This window comes from Podarcis cretensis, assembly GCF_951804945.1.
Source record: "Podarcis cretensis genome assembly, chromosome: 8".
NCBI lineage: Eukaryota > Metazoa > Chordata > Lepidosauria > Squamata > Lacertidae > Podarcis > Podarcis cretensis.
Genome location: NC_137177.1, coordinates 9865353 through 9873337, shown reverse-complemented (window position 1 = coordinate 9873337; position 7985 = coordinate 9865353). Strand labels below are relative to the sequence as shown.

Here is a 7985-nt window from a genome sequence, read left to right as displayed (position 1 = left end):
TTGCAGACTTGCCCTAAAGGAAACAATCTAATGAGCTGTGTTTTACTTAATTGGATTTACAGTACAGTCTTCCATGTGTGTACTCAGAAGCAAGCACCATCGAGTTCAATGGAGCTTATATCCAGGTATATATCTTTAGGATTACACCCTATTTCATATTAACTGAGGCAGTGATGAGGGACCTGTGTATACCCCACAAGTGTCCCGGAAGAAAGAGACATCCTATTTTTTTTTAATCATAAGAGAATGGTGGCCGTTTTGCTTGCTGTGACCTCGCTCAATTTCCGCCCGAAAAAAAGTGAAATTGCATGAGATCACAGCACCCCAAACTCTTGTGATAAAAAAAGTTGAATCTGGCGTCCTGGATTTTGGCTTCTAAGTGTTGGAGGGTATGCCTGTGAACATCCGATACTTTTGGACCCAACTCCCATCAATCCCAGACAGCATAGCCAACAGCCAGGGAAGGTGGGAGTGGTTGTCCCACAATATCTGGAAGGCCACAGGTTTCCCCATCCCTGAGTTAAGAGACAGCCAAATCTCAAGAGTACAAAGGCCTGGAAGCTCTGTAATACTACATCCAGAATCAGAGGCAGCATGAGTCTGAATACTGGTAGCTGAAGCTCACAAATAGGGCAGTGCTATTGCTGTTGTGTCTCACTCCCCTCTAATTGTCTCTTGAGCCCACAGACTGCAGCAAACAGAGGCAGGATGTTGTGTGGCTCGGCACAGGTTATTCCCCAACTAACCCGAATCATTTTTCTGGGAACCTTAAGTCACACACCACACAAGTCCCTCCAAGCTAGCCGCTGGCGTTCTTCCTTGCTTCACCCTGAAAGCACACCCATTCCGGTGCAGGAACCCAAGGCTCTTTCTCAACCACCCAGTGACTCCCCAAGCCAACGTTATCCTGGTGTCTAAGAAATGGGCAGGTAGGAAGAGTATGCAAGAGGAAGGGAGAAGGTGACAAAGAGAGATTATGGGCACAGTAATTACACATAATAGCATTCCACCCATTAGCATCAGGAAAATAAAGTAATTTTAAGAGATTAATTCCTGAATGATGCCTGAGCATCCTTTTAGGAGCGTCCCATCATCCTCGCTGCAGTGTTAACTGGTTCATTGCCCAGAGGACTGGCACATTTTAATTTTAAAGAAAATTAAGCTAGTCAGATGCAAGGTCGAAAAAGACAATGTGGCCCCATGCTTATTTATTACATGCCAAATGCTCACTTGTAATGTGGCTGTATGCAACATTTCTTCTCCTTCTCCTTCTCCTTCGTTCTTCTTCTTCTTCTATTTATATACCGCCCTTTATCCAACAATCCCAGGGCAGTGTACAACATTTTAATTTCTAGGCATTTCAGCCATAGTAGTCCAGCAAACAGAAAGATGTGTTTGGATGCAGTTTCTGTCTCAGCGCTGCCACTGGCTCAAAATCTATGTGGCCCTGGTCAAGACATTCTGTAAAGGTTCCCTGTCTGTAAAATGAGGGTATCAGGCTTGCTCTACACACACAGCAGAACCAGTGAAGGCCGTGAATGTCCTGTGTGAGTGCCTGGCGGCTAATAGATTGAGGTTGAATCCTGACAAGACAGAAGTACTGTTTGGTGGGGACAGGGGGCAAGTGGGTGTGGGGGACTCCCTGGTCCTGAATGGGGCAACTGTGCCCCTGAAGGACCAGGTGCGCAGCCTAGGAGTCATTTTGGACTCACAGCTATCCATGGAGGCGCAGGTTAATTCTGTGTCCAGGGCGGCTGTCTACCAGCTCCATCTGGTATGCAGGCTGAGACCCTACCTGCCCGTGGGCTGTCTCACAAGAGTGGTGCATGCTCTAGTTATCTCCCACTTGGACTACTGCAATGCGCTCTATGTGGGGCTACCTTTGAAGCTGACCCGGAAACTGCAATTAATCCAGAATGCGGCAGCTAGACTGGTGACTGGGAGTGGCCGCCAGGACCACATAACAGTTCTGAGAGATCTGCATCGGCTCCCAGTATGTTTCCGAGCACAATTCAAAGTGTTGGTGCTGACCTTTAAAGCCCTAAACAGCCTTGGTCCTGTATATCTGAAGGAGCGTCTCCACCCCCATCGTTCAGCCTGGACACTGAGATCCAGCACCGAGGGCCTTCTGGCGGTTCCCTCATTGCGAGAAGTGAGGTTACAGGGAACCAGACAGAGGTTTGAAATGCTGTCCAGTTGTTTGCAAACATATGGAGGAAACCTGCTCCTTGATCTCAGGAACCATCATGCAATATTTGATTAAGATCAATGCAGTTTTGAGAGATTCAGTTTGTTATATTGATAAATTGTGTCCAAACACAGATGAAAACTAGCTCCTTAGTCGAGTGCAAAATTTAGTTACGGTATCTTAACAGGTGTTTAAATTCATAGTAAGTGTTAAGTGTCAAAGTTATCCAGAACTCTTAATCAGGCCACATGGTAAGCAAAATAGGGGCAGGAAGGAGTAAGAAAAAAATGTTGATTATTGTTGGAGCCATTTTATTTATTTGCTTATTTATATCCCATCCTTTTGTCTCCAAGAGACACAGAACCAGCATTTTGTCACAGTCTCTGTTCAGTGCTTTGCAGATTTCCAGTTGTGTCTATGAGAGTTCTGCACACTATTTCATAACGTTTTGTTTGGGCTAATAAAAGTTCCCCCCTAAAGCAGATTTTGGAATTTTCCAAATGTTAACATCTACAGGAGTGAGGAACCTGTCATTTTTCCAGATGCTGTTGGACTACAAATTATCCCCGACTACTGGTACTGCTGGCTGGGGCTGACAGAAGCTGGGAAGTGACAAGTTCCACATCCATGACTAGACAAACTGTAAGTGGGTTTTGCAATCTCTGAATGGGACAAAGCAACAACCCTGCAAGTTCTGGATGAACTCTTCCACCCACTTTGACTGTTGTGTATCTCCACCCAAGGCGGTAAGTTTGTGTACCCACTTACCTCTATGGCTTAATCGATAAGACACATTAAAAAAACTTATTTGTTACATGAAGAGGTGTTAAAGTGACAATGCAAGGAATGGATGCCATATGGTTTAAGAACAGTTCTGTTTAAGAACAATTCGGTTTACAAACTCTGCAAAACCGAAAATAGTGTGCCAGTTTGAGAACTTTACCTCGGTCTAAGAATGGAATCTGAACGGTGGCAGGACACCGGGGGCAGGAGGCCTCATTAGGGAAAGTGCACCTTGGTTTAAGAACAGTTTCAGTTTAAGAATGGACTTCCGGAACGGATTAAGTTCATAAACCAAGGTATCACTGTACTAAAAATCAGTTAAATAATAGATTAAAGGTAAAGGGACCCCTGATCATTAGGTCCAGTCGTGACCGACTCTGAGGTTGTGGCGCTCATCTCGCTTTATTGGCCGAGGGAGCTGGTGTACAGCTTCTGGGTCATGTGGCCAGCATGACTAAGCCGCTTCTGGCGAACCAGAGCAGCACACGGAAACGCCGTTAACCTTCCCACCGGAGTGGTACCTATTTACCTACTTGCCCTTTGGTGTGCTTTCAAACTGCTAGGTTGGCAGGAGCAGGGACCGAGCAACGGGCGCGCACCCCGTCACAGGGATTCGAACTGCCGACCTTCTGACCAGCAAGTCCTAGGCTCAACAGTTTACACCACAGTGCCACCCACATCCCAAATAATGGATTACCTGACCCCAATTGTCATTTTTCACATTCAGAACCGGTTCATGACATTTCACTCTGATTCCAGTTTCTGTTTGAAACGATTGTTCTGGAGATTTCTTGTGCCATAACTAAAAAGTATTTATCTGTTTGTTTGTTTTTGTTTGTTTGTTTGCTTGCTTGCTTGCTTGCTTGCTTGCTTGCTTGCCCGAAGCATTTCTAGGTAGTCTTTCAACAAAGTTCCCAGGGTGACTAACATGAACAGAATATAAAATCATTACACAAACACATCACACATCACAGAATAAAAGCAGCAACAATCATAAAATGTCACTCGGAATTACAGGGATACATTTACACACCTGTAATTCAGGATGATATTTCATGCATCTGGTGAAGTAATCTGTAATCCATGAGAACTTTTGCCACAAAAAAATTGTTGGCCTTTAAGCTGCCACAAGACTCTGGTCTTTTTCAGAGGACAACTAGTTTATCGAGAATTAGTCTGGATTTGTTTGCACATTTGGAAGAGGTTAGATGACATTGGCTGTTTAATGAGCATTCATCCTCATTTGTTTGTGGTGAGGTTAGGTGACGTCAAAACAGGTTATCCCACAAGTCCCAGCGCATTTCCCCATCACTTTCTCTATTGCAAAAAGTCTGATCTTTTGAGGAAGGAGGTCTGTTGCACAAGAGCTCCAAATCAACTTCAGTTGTTCAGCCTGAATTTTCCAGTGTGTGAATGAATCCTACCCGGGGGGGGGGGGGGTGGAAATGGTCTGGAAGCACCCTTTGTTGTTTTTAATGCAAAAAATTTAAAAGCACTGGACTGAATGACCTTTGGGGTCCCTTCCAACTCTGCAAGTCTATGATTTGCTCTCAGCTATCCATTCCATGAGTGTCTCTCAGGTACTATGGTCACCTTTGAGCCTCATCACCTTTGGGACGTGGGTGGCGCTGTGGACGCGGGTGGCACTGTGGGTTAAAGCACAGAGCCTAGGACTTGCCGATGAGAAGGTCGGCAGTTCGAATCCCTGCGACGGGGTGAGCTCCCATTGCTCTGTCCCTGCTCCTGCCAACCTAGCAGTTCGAAAACACATCAAAGTGCAAGTAGATAAATAGTTACCGCTCTGGCAGGAAGGTAAACGGCGTTTCCGTGCGCTGCTCTAGTTCGCCAAAAGCGGCTTAGTCATGCTGGCCACATGACCCGGAAGCTGTATGCTGGCTCCCTCGGCCAATAAAGCGTGATGAGCGCCGCAACCCCAGAGTCGGCCACGACTGGACCTTATGGTCAGGGGTCCCTTTACCTTTACCTTTACCTTTACCTTTACCTTTACCTTTACCTTTACCTTTGGTTAAGCTTCAAGCATCAAGTTACACTGAGGCTGAGAGCACTGTTTTAATGTTCAACAACGAAGACCCTCTGCATATCTTGAGACTGGCCTCCTCTGGCATTGTGCATCACCTCAGCTGGCTACCACAACTCCCCCACCACCACCACCATAGCAAACCTCACAGATCACGGGGGCAATAGGTGCCTTCTGCCAGCTGCTTAGCAGTTTTCCTCAGTCAGCTCCCAACAAACAAAGGCTGCCCCAATCAAGGCTGTCAAAACTGTTCCTTTCAATCCCCTCCTCCTCACACAAACACTCACACACACATCCGGGCTGGTGGGGTGTAACATGTAGCTGGGATCTATTGTCACCGGCCATCACCTGAAGGAGCGTCTCCACCCCCATCGTTCTGCCCGGACGCAGAGGTCCAGCACCGAGGGCCTTCTGGCGGTTCCCTTATTGCGAGAAGCAAAGCTACAGGGAACCAGGCAGAGGGCCTTCTCAGTAGTGGCGCCCGCCCTGTGGAACGCCCTCCCACCAGATGTCAAAGAGAAAAACAACTACCTGACATTCAGAAGACATCTTAAGGCAACCCTGTTCAGGGAAGTTTTTAATGTGTGACATCTTAGTGTATTTTTGATCTTTGTGGAAGCCGCCCAGAGTGGCTGGGAAAACCCAGCCAGATGGGCGGGGTACAAATAAATTATTATTATTATTATTATTATTATTATTATTATTATCATCATCAATGGACATAAATTCCTCTCATCCAGGTTCCTGGCTGCCAAAATGCACAAGAGCTATTTTACATAACTACTAAAGACCTCGGGACACGGGTGGCACTGTAGTCTAAACCACTGACCCTAGGGTGAGTTCCCGTTGCTCGGTCACAGCTCCTGCCAACCTAGCAGTTCGAAAGCACGTCAAAAGTGCAAGTAGATAAATAGGTACCGCTCTGGCGGGAAGGTAAACGGCGTTTCTGTGCAGAAGCGGCTTAGTCATGCTGGCCACATGACCCGGAAGTTGTCTGCGGACAAACGCCGGCTCCCTCGGCCTATAGAGCAAGATGAGCGCTGCAACCCCAGAGTCATCCACGACTGGACCTAACGGTCAGGGGTACCTTTACCTTTACTAAAGACCTCGTTGGAAACAATTTGTTATGGGGGGGGCAGGGATGCAAGCCCAGTGTGCTACCCCCCCCAAAAAACCCTTTCCTTCACTTCACACATGTACCTCCCAAATCAATCCACATGGATTATCATTGCCCAGCAGCATTTCAGGATGTTTGCAGGTCTTGGTGTGAAAGTGATCCTTGAAGGTTTCGTGGTCGAGATTTGGTGATATCACCTTTGCAGACCAGAATGGGTTCCCAGTCAGGAAATGGCAACTCGGGGAAGGGGCTGTAGCTCACTGCTAGGACGCAGGGCTGGCTCCAGACATTTTGCCGCCTGAGGCAAAGGGCAAGATGGTGCACAAACACAACTCATTTCACGTACAGATGCTGACTGGACTTGCACCTGAATCTTACTTCAACACGTGTGATGGGATGAAGAAATGGTTAACTGGAAGATTTATAAACACAACTGATAAATACAGCCTCTTCCCTACTCACCTTTCCTCTACTCCTGATTGTAGCCTCCAAGAGCTGCTTTCATTTTTTAAAAAAATCAAAGGAAAAATTACACAGAAATCTGGGTAATGTGTGGTTTGGCATAAAAGCACCTCTTTGAGAAGGCTTTTGAAGAGGGGTGAAGGTTTGAATTTGTGTCACCACTGCTGCTTTTATTTGCAAATTGAACTCTCATTTTTTTTTTTATGTTGTTTTAATGTTATTGATTAATGTTGGTTATATTGTGTATGTCTCCACCCTGGAACCTTTGGGTGAAGGGTGGATTAGGGATACTTCAAATAAAGCAAACAAAGCAAACAAACAAACAAGCAAGCTATGCTTCATACCAGGTGACTAGCGACCGGTCAGCTTGATGTTGATACCAGGAAAGGTCCTGGAACAGATAATTAAAAGGTCGGTGTGTGAGCACTTAGGAAAAAACAAGTCATGCTGGACAAATCTCATTTCTCTTTACAAGTTTGGTGCGGGCGCAATGGGGGAAGCGAGGTTGGAATCTGACTTGGGAAAGGGGATCTGTGATTTGTGGGGAACTGTACCAGCCAGGTGGCAAAGGTCAGGAGCAGGGGAAGCTTCAGATCAGACAAGTGACGGGCCAGGTGCGTCCCAACTTTCTCCTACAACATCGTCTCCCAGAACCAGGAGGGGTTTGAAAAGCGACGAGCAGAGGACGTTGCCTCGCAGGTGTAGTCTCTAGCTGTGTGTTTACAGCTCATCAGGGGAAGGTACATAAACTGGTTGAGATGGAGTAGTCCCCTGTTTCTGCAACTGCTCCATAGAGTGTGGACCAGAGAATAGCTGCTTAGAGGCTTGACTAGAGTGGATAGGTATCTAGAGATGTAGAAATGACTGTGTTATCTTTGACAATAAAGAGCTAACTATCTGCTGTGTGCATTCCGTTGGCTGGGGAGCACCCTTGACAGCTGTGGTCTCTTGATTTCAGCAAGGCTTTTGACCAAGTCCCCCATAATATTCTTGTGGAGAAACTGGTAAAGCTGGATGGAGCAACCATTAGATGGATTTGCAGCTGGTTGACTGACCGAACCCAAAGAAGAAGAGAAGAAGAAGAGTTTGAATTTGATATCCTGCTTTATCATTACCCGAAGAAGTCTCAAAGCAGCTAACATTCTCCTTTCCCTTCCTCCCCCACAGCAAACACTCTGTGAGGTGAGTGGGGCTGAGAGACTTCAAAGAAGTGTGACTAGCCCAAGGTCACCCAGCAGCTGCATGTGGAGGAGTGGAGACGCGAACCCGGTTCCCCAGATTACGAGACTACCGCTCGTAACCACTACACCACACTGGCTCTCCAAAGAGTGCTCACTATAGTTCTTCGTCATCCTAGAAAAAAAGTAACAAGTGGTGTGCTGCAGTGTTCTGTCCTA

At 46.6% G+C, this 7985-nt stretch overlaps 2 long non-coding RNA genes across 4 annotated transcripts; one reads left to right on the top strand and one right to left on the bottom strand.

The window, feature by feature from the left end:
* Positions 1-9: 9 nt before the first annotated feature.
* LOC307221422 lies at positions 10-3008 on the top strand. Of its 3 annotated transcripts, XR_013841396.1 has the most exons (3): positions 25-125; positions 681-929; positions 2672-3008. It is a non-coding gene; the product is annotated as an uncharacterized lncRNA (long non-coding RNA). The 3 variants fall into 3 exon arrangements; XR_013841394.1 differs by having other exon boundaries at positions 10-929; positions 2731-3008; XR_013841395.1 differs by having other exon boundaries at positions 10-929.
* An 814-nt stretch (positions 3009-3822) lies between these two features.
* Positions 3823-5348, bottom strand: LOC307221414. Its single transcript, XR_013841385.1, has 2 exons — positions 4992-5348; positions 3823-4580 (listed from the first exon to the last, which is right to left on the bottom strand). It is a non-coding gene; the product is annotated as an uncharacterized lncRNA (long non-coding RNA).
* Between the last annotated feature and the right edge of the window lie 2637 nt (positions 5349-7985).